Source organism: Ascaphus truei, chromosome 3 (genome assembly GCF_040206685.1).
Source record: "Ascaphus truei isolate aAscTru1 chromosome 3, aAscTru1.hap1, whole genome shotgun sequence".
Classification (NCBI taxonomy): domain Eukaryota; kingdom Metazoa; phylum Chordata; class Amphibia; order Anura; family Ascaphidae; genus Ascaphus; species Ascaphus truei.
This window is the reverse complement of record NC_134485.1, coordinates 150560223-150572675: the sequence shown is the minus strand read 5'-3', so window position 1 is coordinate 150572675 and position 12453 is coordinate 150560223. Positions and strand designations below refer to the sequence as shown.

The 12453-nt window shown below is 41.6% G+C and overlaps 1 protein-coding gene across 1 annotated transcript in view; it reads left to right on the top strand.

Annotated features, from left to right (window-relative positions):
* BRIP1 (BRCA1 interacting DNA helicase 1) overlaps positions 1–12453 on the top strand; it is a 746182-nt gene that overhangs the window by 322855 nt on the left and 410874 nt on the right. The gene's annotated exons all lie outside the window — the stretch shown is intronic.

The window sequence follows — 12453 nt, the reverse complement described above, 5'->3', positions numbered from 1 at the left end:
TTGACACTAATAAAGCATTTTTAACTACTTCAAATTATCCACTTCGAGTTACAGAGTGCTACTAGCCGAGTTCTTTTTCTTAGGTGTTTTATTATTTGCAAATTTCTCGACACAGCACCATTTCTCATACATTTAACCAATTATGGTATACAGCTGAGCAGAGATTACCTTTTTCCCATCCCCCTCCCCCCATCCCCCCCTTACCCCTCCCCCCTTTCCCACCCCCCCTTCCCCACCCAGTTTACTTGTCTCCACTCAATATATTGGACACCCAGTTTAGCCAGGAACTCTTTTCCTTCCTCCATGTCTGAGTAAGTAAGTTACCACTTCTCGCATCACAATTAATTTGAAGGGGAATCCCCAAAGATATTGAATGTCCCGCGCGCATGAGTAAATCAGTCATAGGTTTAAGAGACCTCCTTCGCATCAGAGTGGTGGGGACAAGATCAGGAAACACCTGAAGTCTCACATTCTCGTGATTCAGGTTTTGTGGAGATCTCATTTTCGACAAAAATGTTTATTTAGTTTTGATATAATTGATACGTATCACTACCTCACAAGGTTTATCACTGTTCGGATGTCTTAGGTCCCTATGACAGCGGTCGATCATCAGGTACTCTGCTGAGCTATCCGGGATCAGCGATTTAAACCAGCTGCAGACAAAGCTCTCTGGGTCTGAAATGGTCTCCGGTATCCCTCTGATTCAGAGGTTGTTATGCCGACCTCTATTGTCCGTGTCATCCTTTCTCTCTACAACCTCCGCAATCTTTCAGATTGTCTAGGTTTCTAGCTGCAGTTTCCTGATCCTGTATGATCGCCTCCGTTCTTTTCTCTCCAGTGAGTCTGTTCGCACATCAATCTCTGCTACCTCTTGCCTGGTCTCGGTTAGTTCAGCCTGCAGGAGAGATTTAATATTCCTGTATAGGTCTTCATTATCCTATTTGGTTGAGTTCTGGCTGCAGGGCTCAGTTTCCGATTCGGATTCTGACTGCGTGTTGGCGAATCTCCTCCGCGGGCAGCACACAAATTTTTCTTTCGGAAGAAGTCAACCATTTCAGGCTGTGGAGGATGTTTAGGTAGTTTTGGAGGCATCTCTACTTAGAGGTGTCTATCTTTTTATTTTATATAGTTTAGTCCGCTTTTTTTTTTTTTAACCTTTTTTTCAGTTTTGCATCAGTCTTATGCAAGGCTTGCTTCTCAGGCGGCCATGTGTTCAGCGCCGCGCATGCGCCCCCTACCCCTCTCTTTTTAACCTGCACTGAGGCCAGGTATACCATGGGGAAAGTTTTGTTAAAGAACCTCTGTCCGTCTAAATGCCTAAAATGAGTGTCTTGTAGAAAAGGATATCACCTGCTTGTTTCTCACCTGTCATTGTCATGCTGCGTTTCTGGGGGCTGTTTAGCCCTTTTTGTGTTATGTGAGATTACTTTGATTGGCATGAGAGCTTGTGGGTGGATATCTGCTTGTGGAGTGTTGGACCTGGTTTGTCAATTGAACAAGAGTGAACCCTGGAATATATTTGAGAAGGGGAGAAACACAAAGGGAGCAGGAAGGGGTGTATAGGTAACAAGTATAGGAGTCTGGGAGATGCCCAGAGCCAGACATGGTAGCCCTTGGGAATGGGAAGGGCTTTCACTATGGGGAGGGACACAGTGGTAACTGGACAATAAAAGGCCAAAAGTAGAGGGTAATGGGGGGAGTGGTAGGTGGAACTTTGTTAACTTTAAATGATCACTATAACTTTAACAACTTGCACCTCCTACTAAACACAATTAGAGGTAATTATGAACATTTCAGAATCTGATTTTTTTTACCTGAGTGATAGCGGCAGGGAGGCCGTACACATTGGGTCAGACCCCCCTGATCATCAAGTCTAGTTATCCCCACTCTTTGAGGGAAGCCAGGTAGAGGTGAGTGGGTCTATGGGGGGGGGAGGGAGGGAGGATGGAATGGAGGGGAGGAAAGAGGAGGGTGGGGGGAAGGAGGGAGTTGGAAGGGAGGATGCGAGGAGGGATAAGGGGGAGGAGGGGCAATGTCATGGCTCCTTAATACCGAGTGGACCTCCACTCATTCCTCAGGCGCTTGCATAGTGTCCATATCCGATTGACTCAGTCTCTGTGGTCCTCTTGGGTATAAGGGGCAAGAAAAAGTGTGGTCATAGGCCCCACGTGGTTGGCTGGAAGTTCTCAACCAGCTTAGATACCATTTTGGGCCGCAACAAGGCCTCTCCTCACGTGATCATGGGATCGTTCAGGACCAATATTCTCCAACACGAAGTGTAGGGCCTGGTCGGGGGTGTCAGGTCCACGCTGCAAGAGCTCTCTGTCTACACTGGTCAGTATGATCCTTGAGCGATTGTCTACTGATATTACTAGTTTTTATTGTTTTAGGGCTCTTTAAATCCTATGATGGCTAAAGATTGAGGTCTATCTAGTCGCTAGTATTTTTTTAATGCTGCAGCTTCCTCCCTGACCAAATGCTTTAGCTCAACAGTTTAATCTCGCCACCTTTTTTTATTTGCACCGGTTATCACCTCTCACACTTTGCTTCTGTTTATTTTCACCATATTTCACCCTGTTGTCATAATTTAGCTTTACCACTTTCTTAAAGCAGTAGTTTAATATCCAGTCGCATACATTTCCCCAACTCTTTGAAGGAAACATGTAGTAATGTATAGAGATGCCAAGTGTCTCAATACATTTAACTCTCCAAAATCAAGAACAAATCCCCCTCTTCCAGATGAGAAATCCACATTAAAAACCATTGATGAGATCTGCCCTAGGGTAGGTCACCTGTTGGTGACTCATTTTTGTTTATGCTCAGTTAACCTGTTTATCATTGAGACAGGCCCCCAGATATTATTGCTGCTTTAATCTTAACTCCTTCCATGATTCAGCTTCTCTTTGGAGGTATCTGAACTCCGAGCAATAAGTTTTTATCTTCAATGTCCCATTAACCCACTTACTAATTTGCAGTCCATTAGGCAGTTTAGGAGTTAAGCCTGCTGCTTGCTTTAAAACGGCTTCACTAGAGCGTTCTTTTTCATAGGCAAAGTAAAAGCAGTCCATATGAAAACATGTCTTCAATCCCGCTGGACTGTTAAAGCATCCTTGCATTTATGTAATTGATTTGGGAATCTTAAATTTTTTATAGGAACTTTATAGATCCCCAAAGACATTTCAACACAAAGATGTTTTGGGTTATAACTGCAATTCTGGCACAGTCTGTGAAAGCTCTTTAAATCTAGGTGAATGTCCTCTTGCAAAATAGTCACTTGACGCGTCATCTGCTAACCAATTCTCTTTTCTAGAATATAAGATGCTTATAGTAACCACCAGTGAATTGTAGCCAAGATAAGATGAAGGTTGAATTCTCATCTAGGTGAATGATTTAAAAGAACCTACTGTTCCAGGATATCCTCTACCAGGATATTGATATGATTAATAGTTGTGGTGGTGCAACTACTCATATTAACCTCTTTACTGTTATTAACCTGTAGACCAGTGCTCCACTAATTTTATCAGACGGTTAGCTGTGAATTTAGGTGGTTATTGCTTTTACTTATAAATAAATAATAATAAATAATTTTAAAATTAATCTCTGAAGCACAAGACAATACAAGAAACCGATAATGAACTAAAAATAATAGTTGGGAATGGGGAAATAGCAAGTGGTCATGGAGGTAGAATAGGACAAGTTTGGCAAGCAGGGAGACACCGAGATTAAATACAGATAATACTAGAAAATGTATGAAGACTAAATCCAATTGGAGTTCAAAGGCATTAGCTGATAAGATAAAAGTACAGACTGAAAAGAAACCTTAAATGCTTGCTAATGCAAGAAGCACGACAGATAAAATGGGTGAGCTTGATTTAATAGCAACAAGGGAGAAGTATGATATAGACATTACTGAAACATTATGGGATTAAACTCCTGAATGGGCAGTTAATTTAGTTGGTTATTTCTTGTTTAGGAAGGGTCCAGCAAATAAGAGGGGGTGGAGTATGTTTATATGCTAAACCAGATCTAAAACCTATTATAAGGGAAGATGTGTATGAAGGGAATGATGAAAATGTACAGACCTTGTGGATAGAAATTAGCAGTGGAGGTAAACGTATAAAGCAAATGTTTGTAGGGATATGCTATAAACCACAAAATATCTGTGAGATAGCCAAATACTTTTGCAAATGGAAAAGGCATCAAAACTAGGTCATGTTTGCATAATGGGGGATTTTAATTATCCAGACATAGACTTGGTGTGACGGGAGACGCGCTTAATAACACATTTATATTTCGTGGGTCCTGGTTGAGCAGAACAGGTTGAGCAAAATAAACTGAGATTTATTCCCTTGATAGGCAAACACACGACAACTGCAGAATAAACTTAATAATTACACTCACGGGTAGAGAAACAGAGGATAATGTCCAGAAATGTGCAAAGATTGTCCTTTAAAATGTAGTCCATTTGCAAATTGCCAAATAAATAGCCAGTCCAATCCTTCTGTGAATGTGCAAAGTCTTTTCTGGTTCTCTGGGATTGGTCTGGATCCCCAGGGCTAACGAAATCCTGAAGCAGGGCAAGTTTCCTTGTTGCGATGTTTTTAACCCCTTGCGTTCTGGAATCGTAGCCGCTGTACTTAGGTCTTATCCGCTTGAAGAAATCAGGTAACAACAACAGCAGCAACAGCAACAACAGCAGCAGGAACAACGACAGCAGGAACAACACAGGAATGAGGGGTACAGGCCCTTTTAAGCACAAGGACCTGTGAAGGGTTACATTAGCCTCATCCCATTGGCAAAGAATTATCTCCCTCCTATCAGTACCTGCCATGTCACATGGGCAAATCCTACAGCCAGCTCAGGTAACTCTGAGCATGCTCAGTAAGCAGCTTGGTAGCACTTCTAAGTAAAAAGGGGCCACTCATTTCTGGGAACGCAATGTCTGGAGTTTGGTCCCAAGGTGTGAAATAGCCAGGATGAGTAACAGGACCTGCTACTCAGAAACATCCTGATTAAGTGACACTTTTTAAGTATCTAGGGTCTTTCATGTATACATAACATTTGGTCCTTAATGCATTACAAAGGCAGGCAGAAAAAAACAGCATCCTGCCGGTACATTTTAACTGCACAAGAAAGGCACTTCATCAAAAATATATGTTTCCCTTATGACAAAGTTATATTTTTAATATGTGTGTACTTGGGGGATTACACTGAGGCGGCACCCCAAAAATCAGGGTGCTGGCTCACTCCGTTCCTAAATTAGCAGTCTTAAAATAGCGGTATTAACTGCTACGGTCGTGAAGGGGTTAAGTGCACCCGCAACCCCCCCGCAAGTCCTAAACTCACACCAAGGGCCAAATACCCCCTTCACCCACCCCCGCTACCCACAATAAAGCGGGCACGGTGGGTTAACCCCTTCATTGCCTTAGCGGCTATCAGCTATGGTAATGAAGCAGCATTTCTGTATTTTTAATAATATTGTGCAGGAGCAGGGGGTCCCCTGAGCATTAATTTCTGGCTCAGGGAACACCCTGCTCACTGTAAATATTATTAAAAATACAGAAATGCTGCTTCATTACCATAGCACATAGCCGCAAAGGTAAGGAACGAATGTTTATTTATATATGTGTTTTATTCATACTGTAGATGTGCAGAGGGTCTCCGGAGCTGAACCGCTGTGGTTTTAGGTCCGGGGACCCCCTGCTTCCCGAGATACAGGCCCCTTTAGGGGGTGCCGGTATCCCTCTGTTTTGTTTACATGCCGCGGTCACGTGATCGGGACCTTTAAATGCAGAGGGATTCCGGCACCTCATAAAGGGGCCTGTATCTCGGGAAGCAGGGGGTCCCCGGACCTGAAACCAACGCGGTTCAGCTCCGGAGACCCCTGCACATCTACACTATGAATAAAAATGTATTTTAATACAGCATATAATATTAACCCCTTCATCCCCAATACGAAATAGGGGTAACCAGCCGAGCCCACTGCCTTTATTAATGCGCTGATTACCCCCATTTTCGCCACACTTGGGCAATGAGATTAGCATTACAACAAAAGGAAACAGGTTTTTTTGGGTGCTTAAAGACAATTATATGACCCACACTATTGAGGAACCAACCAGGAGAGGGGCAGTACTGGATTTGGTAATATCAAACAATGTATAAGTAATAACAAATATTCAAGTCCTGGAACATTTGAGTAACAGTGACCATAACATGGTCTCATTTGAAATAAATTATCAAAAAAGATATTACATGGGTTCAATAAAGGCTTCAAATTTTAGAAAGGCTGATTTTTAATAAATTGAGGAATAATCTGCAAGGAATAAATTGGGATTATATTTTTGCAGGGAAAAATGTGGAAGATACTGTAAATGGGTAGTCTTTAAAACATTGTTCGAAAAGCACACATCAGTGTGTACCCTTGGGCAATTTATATAAGATACCAGTGTATACCAATGTTGCTTAAAAAACACAGGTAGGGGAGGATATAGATAAGAGGCGGCAGGCATTTAGATTCTTAAAGTCAGAAAGGATGGAAGCACCATTCCAGAATTTTAAGATTTGTAATAAAAGTTGCAAAAGGGTAATCAAATTATCAAATATGTCAAACGAGAAAAGAAAAAAAAAAGATTGCAATAGAAAGTAAGATCAAACCTAAAAGTTATTTTAGTACCTTAATAACAAAAAAAATAGAAATTAAAATATAGGACCCTTTCATTGTTAGATGGGCAGGCAAATTATTTGAGATAAGGAAAAAGCAGAGGCATTAAACAAATGTGTTGCCTCTGTATTGACTAGGGAAGAATAAATTGCAATAATAGTATTGCAGGTGGAAGCCACAACTTTTATATTGTTAACTGAGGAAGTGGTTCATAGGCGGCTTGATAAAATTAATGTAAATAAGGCACTTAACCTTGATGGCATACATCCGAGAGTTCTCAAGGAGTTAAGTTCAGTAATAGCCAAACCCTTAGATTTATTATTCAAGGACTCAATTTCTACAGACTCAGTTGCACAAAATTGGAGTTAAACAGACGTGGTGTCTATATTTAAAAAGGGAGCTAGATCCCAACTGGGGAATTACAGACCTGTAAGCCTAAAATCAATTGTGGGAAAGCAAGTTGAAGGTTTAGTACGGGATTATATTCAGGAATACCTAATGGAAAACAACATTATTAGTAATAGTGAGCATGGATTTATGAAGGATAGGCCATGCCAAACTAATCTTTATTAGTTTCTCTGAGGAGGTAAGTAGGAATTTTGACCAAGGTAGTACAGTTCTACTTAGATTTTGGAAAGGCTTTTGATACAGTTCCACATGTCAGTGTACAAAATAAAGCAAATTGGACGTCGTAAAAATATTTGCACCTGAATTGAAACTGGTTGAAGGATAGACAACAGAGAGTTGTCATTAACTGAACTTTTTCAGGTTGAGTGGAGTACCTGAAGCATCGTACTCGGACCCTTGCCTTTTAACTTGTTTATTAATGACCTTGAGGTTGGCATAGAGAACAAAATCTACATCTTTGCTGATGACACTAAATTGTGTAAGGTAGTAGAATCAGGGCAGTATGCAATTTCTCTTGAGAAGGACTTGGATTGACTGGAAACTTGGGTAGATAAATGGCAGGTGAGGTTAAACACAGATAAATGTAAGGATTTGCATTTAGGAAACAAGAATAAACAGGCAATTTACAAATTAAATGGGACTAAATTAGGAGAATCCTTGATGAAGACGGATTTAGGAGTGCTTGTATATAGCAGGCTTATCAATAATACCCAATGTCCTGCAGTAGCTGCAAAGGCAAACAGGATCTTATCTTGCACTGTACAGGGAATGGATGGAAGGAAAGTAAACATAATTGTGCTGCTCTATAAGATCACACCTTGAATTTGGAGTTCAATTTCGTTGTTTGCAAACTCACCAACATGGGTTCGTAGATAATGAATAGTTTATTGCCTGTACAGCATTGAGTATGATCATACACATTCAAAGTCAATGAGGCTCTCTGCAAGGGGAGGGCCCAAGCAGGTCTTACAGTGGCGACCAACTTTATTCTTACTTGGCTAGCTCCGCGAATTTCGGAATATCCCGGTGATGTGCGGTTTAGTGTCGTTTTCGCCCGGGATGTATTGCGTTATTTCGCGCCCGTGATTTAAGCATTTTATTCCCGCTGGCTGCAATACTGCAATGCCGTGTAAAAACGCATGGGGGCGTTTGCGAGCTGTTGTCTTTGAAGCCGAGAATTTCATGAATTGTAATGCAGTATATACTGTATATATACAGTATATACTGTATAACAACAACCTCTATAACCCCTAACATACACATACAGTACTGTATATGCACATCAATGATACTATAGGCCGTCCCCTGGCGAGATGTGTTTGCAGCAGAGAGAGAACCGCTGCTCTCTCTGCGCAAACATCGGCACATTAAAAATTATTTAAAATACATTTTTATTCATAGTGTAGATGTGCAGGGGTCTCCGGAGCTGAACCGCGTTGGTTTCAGGTCCGGGGACCCCCTGCTTCCCGAGATACAGGCCCCTTTATGAGGTGCCGGAATCCCTCTGCATTTAAAGGTCCCGATCACGTGACCGCGGCATGTAAACAAAGCAGAGGGATACCGGCACCCCCTAAAGGGGCCTGTATCTCGGGAAGCAGGGGGTCCCCGGACCTAAAACCAAAACGTTTCTGCTCCGGAGACCCTCTGCACATGTACAGTATGAATAAAACACATATATAAATAAACACTCGTTCCTTACCTTTGCGGCTATGTGCTATGGTAATGAAGCAGCATTTCTGTATTTTTAATAATATTGTACAGTGAGCAGGGGGTTACCTGAGCCAGAAATTAATGCTCAGGGGACCCCCTGCTCCTGCACAATATTATTAAAAATACAGAAATGCTGCTTCATTACCATAGCTGATAGCCGCTAAGGCAATGAAGGGGTTAACCCACTGTGCCCGCTTTATTGTGGGTAGCGGGGGTGGGTGAAGGGGGTATTTGGCCCTTGGTGTGAGTTTAGGACTTGCGGGGGGGTTGCGGGTGCACTTAACCCCTTCACGACCGTAGCAGTTAATACCGCTATGGTCATGAAGGGGTTAACCCCTACCGCTACCCCCCCCGCAAGCCCTGAACAACCACCGTTGGGGCTAATACCCCCTTCACCCACCCCCGCTACCCACAATAAAAAAAACTCACACACAGCAGCAGCACAAAAAATAAATAAATAAATGTAAATAAATAAATGAATATAAATAAATACATTTAAAATACATTTTTATTCATAGTGTAGATGTGCAGGGGGTCTCCGGAGCTGAACCGCGTTGGTTATTATTATCACCTGTTATTATTTGCATTATCATTGGCACTTGTTAAATCTGGGTAATTATTTACATTTGCATGAATTCCCTATTGGGCTACATCCATATAGTTTAACACCTTCATGATTTATAAGTGCCAATTGTAATCTATGTATTTTCTTTATGTTTTCGTAAAATTTTCTTTAAATTGTTTACATTGTCATGTCCACTGCGAATTGATATTGATTGCATAATCTGGTTTATGTACTCTTCAGAGTATAGATAGAATCTAACGGCTCTTATCAATATATGGTATTTAATATATGTATTCATGTGTCTCTCTCATTATAAGAACTAATTCACCTGAAAGCCACTTAAGCTCCTATGACTTTAACGAGTTTACCCAGCTGCTTGTAGGGACTATTAACTATCCATTAGGGTATATATATGCGGACATATCACTCTGTCTCACAACCCTTTGAAAAAGTCACCCGTGTGTGACGAAACGCGTCAGGGAGCACCATCACGCACGCAAGGACATTACGTCATCACGGAGCGCAGCTACCAACTGATTTGAGCGCCGGCTATCGCAGAGAACTCCAGGCAGGCCGGTGTGTTCCTGGTATCGTAGGAAATCGTTTCATACCATAACCAAGCCCAGGACATCCTGCAAACAACGTGGTTCAATACCATCTTGGGACCGAGGATTTATTCCAGCACCTGTTGCAGTTACCGGATGGTGGTGATTATATCACAATATGCTTTTAAAACTTGTACCCTTGTGAGTGCATTTTTTATCCCCCCCTCCCCCTCCCCTCAATAAATTTACGTTTTTACGCTATGGGGTGTGCACTCTCTCCTCTCTTTCTTATATATATATATATATATATATATATATATATATATATATATATATATATACAGTGTGTGTATAGGGATTGTTGTTATATATATACTGTATATATGTATATATATATATATATATATATATATATACTTTATATATATATATATATATATATATATATATATATATATATACACATAAATATACATATATATTTATTTATATTCATGTATTTATTTATTTAGATTTATTTATTAATTGTGGGGCTGCTGTGCGTGAATTTTTTTTTATTGTGGGTAGCGGGGGTGGGTGAAAGGGGTATTTGGCCCTTGGTGTGAGTTTAGGACTTGCGGGGTGGTTGCGGGTGCACTTAACCCCTTCACGACCGTAGCAGTTAATACCGCTACGGTCGTGAAGGGGTTAAGTGCACCCGCTACCCCCCCGCAAGCCCTAAACAACCACCGTTGGGGCTAATACCCCCTTCACCCACCCCCGCTACCCACAATAAAAAAATTCACACACAGCAGCAGCACAATTAATAAATAAATCAAAATAAATAAATAAATACATGAATAGAAATAAATACATTTAAAATACATTTTTATTCATAGTGTAGATGTGCAGGGGGTCTCCGGAGCTGAACCGCTTTGGTTTTAGGTCTGGAGACCCCCTGCTTCCCGAGATACAGGCCCCTTTAGGGGGTGCCGGTATCCCTCTGCTTGGTTTACATGCCGCGGTCACGTGATCGGGACCTTTAAATGCAGAGAGATACCGGCACCTCATAAAGGGGGCTGTATCTCGGGGAGCAGGGGGTCCCTGGACCTGAAACCAACGCGGTTCATCTCTGGAGACCCCTTGCACATCTACACTATGAATAAAAATGTATTTTAAATGTATTTATTTATATTCATGTATTTATTTATTTATTTAGATTTATTTATTTATTTATTTTTTGGGCGGCTGCTGTGTGTGAATTTTTTTTATTGTGGGTAGCGGGGGTGGGTGAAGGGGGTATTGGTCACAACGATGGTTGTTTAGGGCTTGCGGGGGGGTAGCGGGAGGGGTTAACCCCTTCATGACCGTAGCGGTATTAACTGCTACGGCCGTAAAGGGGTTAAGTGCACCCGCAACCCCTCCAAACCCCCCGCAAATCCTAAACTCACACCAAGGGCCAAATACCCCCTTCACCCACCCCCGCTACCCACAATAAAGCAGGCACGGTGGGTTAACCCCTTCATTGCCTTAGCAGCTATCAGCTATGGTAATGAAGTAGCATTTCTTTATTTTTAATAATATTGTGCAGGAGCAGGGGGTCCCCTGAGCATTAATTTCTGGCTCAGGGAACCCCCTGCTCACTGTACAATATTATTAAAAATACAGAAATGCTGCTTCGTTACCATAGCACATAGCCGCAAAGGTAAGGAACGAATGTTTATTTATATATGTGTTTTATTCATACTGTAGATGTGCAGAGGGTCTCCGGAGCTGAACCGCTGTGGTTTTAGGTCCGGGGACCCCCTGCTTCCCGAGATACAGGCCCCTTTAGGGGGTGCCGGTATCCCTCTGTTTTGTTTACATGCCGCGGTCACGTGATCGGAACCTTTAAATGCAGAGGGATTCCGGCACCTCATAAAGGGGCCTGTATCTCGGGAAGCATGGGGTCCCCGGACCTGAAACCAACGCGGTTCAGCTCCGGAGACCCCTGCACATCTACACTATGAATAAAAATGTATTTTAATACAGCATATAATATTAACCCCTTCATCCCCAATACGAAATAGGGGTAACCAGCCGAGCCCACTGCCTTTATTAATGCGCTGATTACCCCCATTTTCGCCACACTTGGGCAATGAGATTAGCATTACAACAAAAGGAAACAGGTTTTTTTGGGTGCTTAAAGACAATTATATGACCCACACTATTGAGGAACCAACCAGGAGAGGGGCAGTACTGGATTTGGTAATATCAAACAATGTATAAGTAATAACAAATATTCAAGTCCTGGAACATTTGTGTAACAGTGACCATAACATGGTCTCATTTGAAATAAATTATCAAAAAAGATATTACATGGGTTCAATAAAGGCTTCAAATTTTAGAAAGGCTGATTTTTAATAAATTGAGGAATAATCTGCAAGGAATAAATTGGGATTATATTTTTGCAGGGAAAAATGTGGAAGATACTGTAAATGGGTAGTCTTTAAAACATTGTTCGAAAAGCACACATCAGTGTGTACCCTTGGGCAATTTATATAAGATACCAGTGTATACCAATGTTGCTTAAAAAACACAGGTAG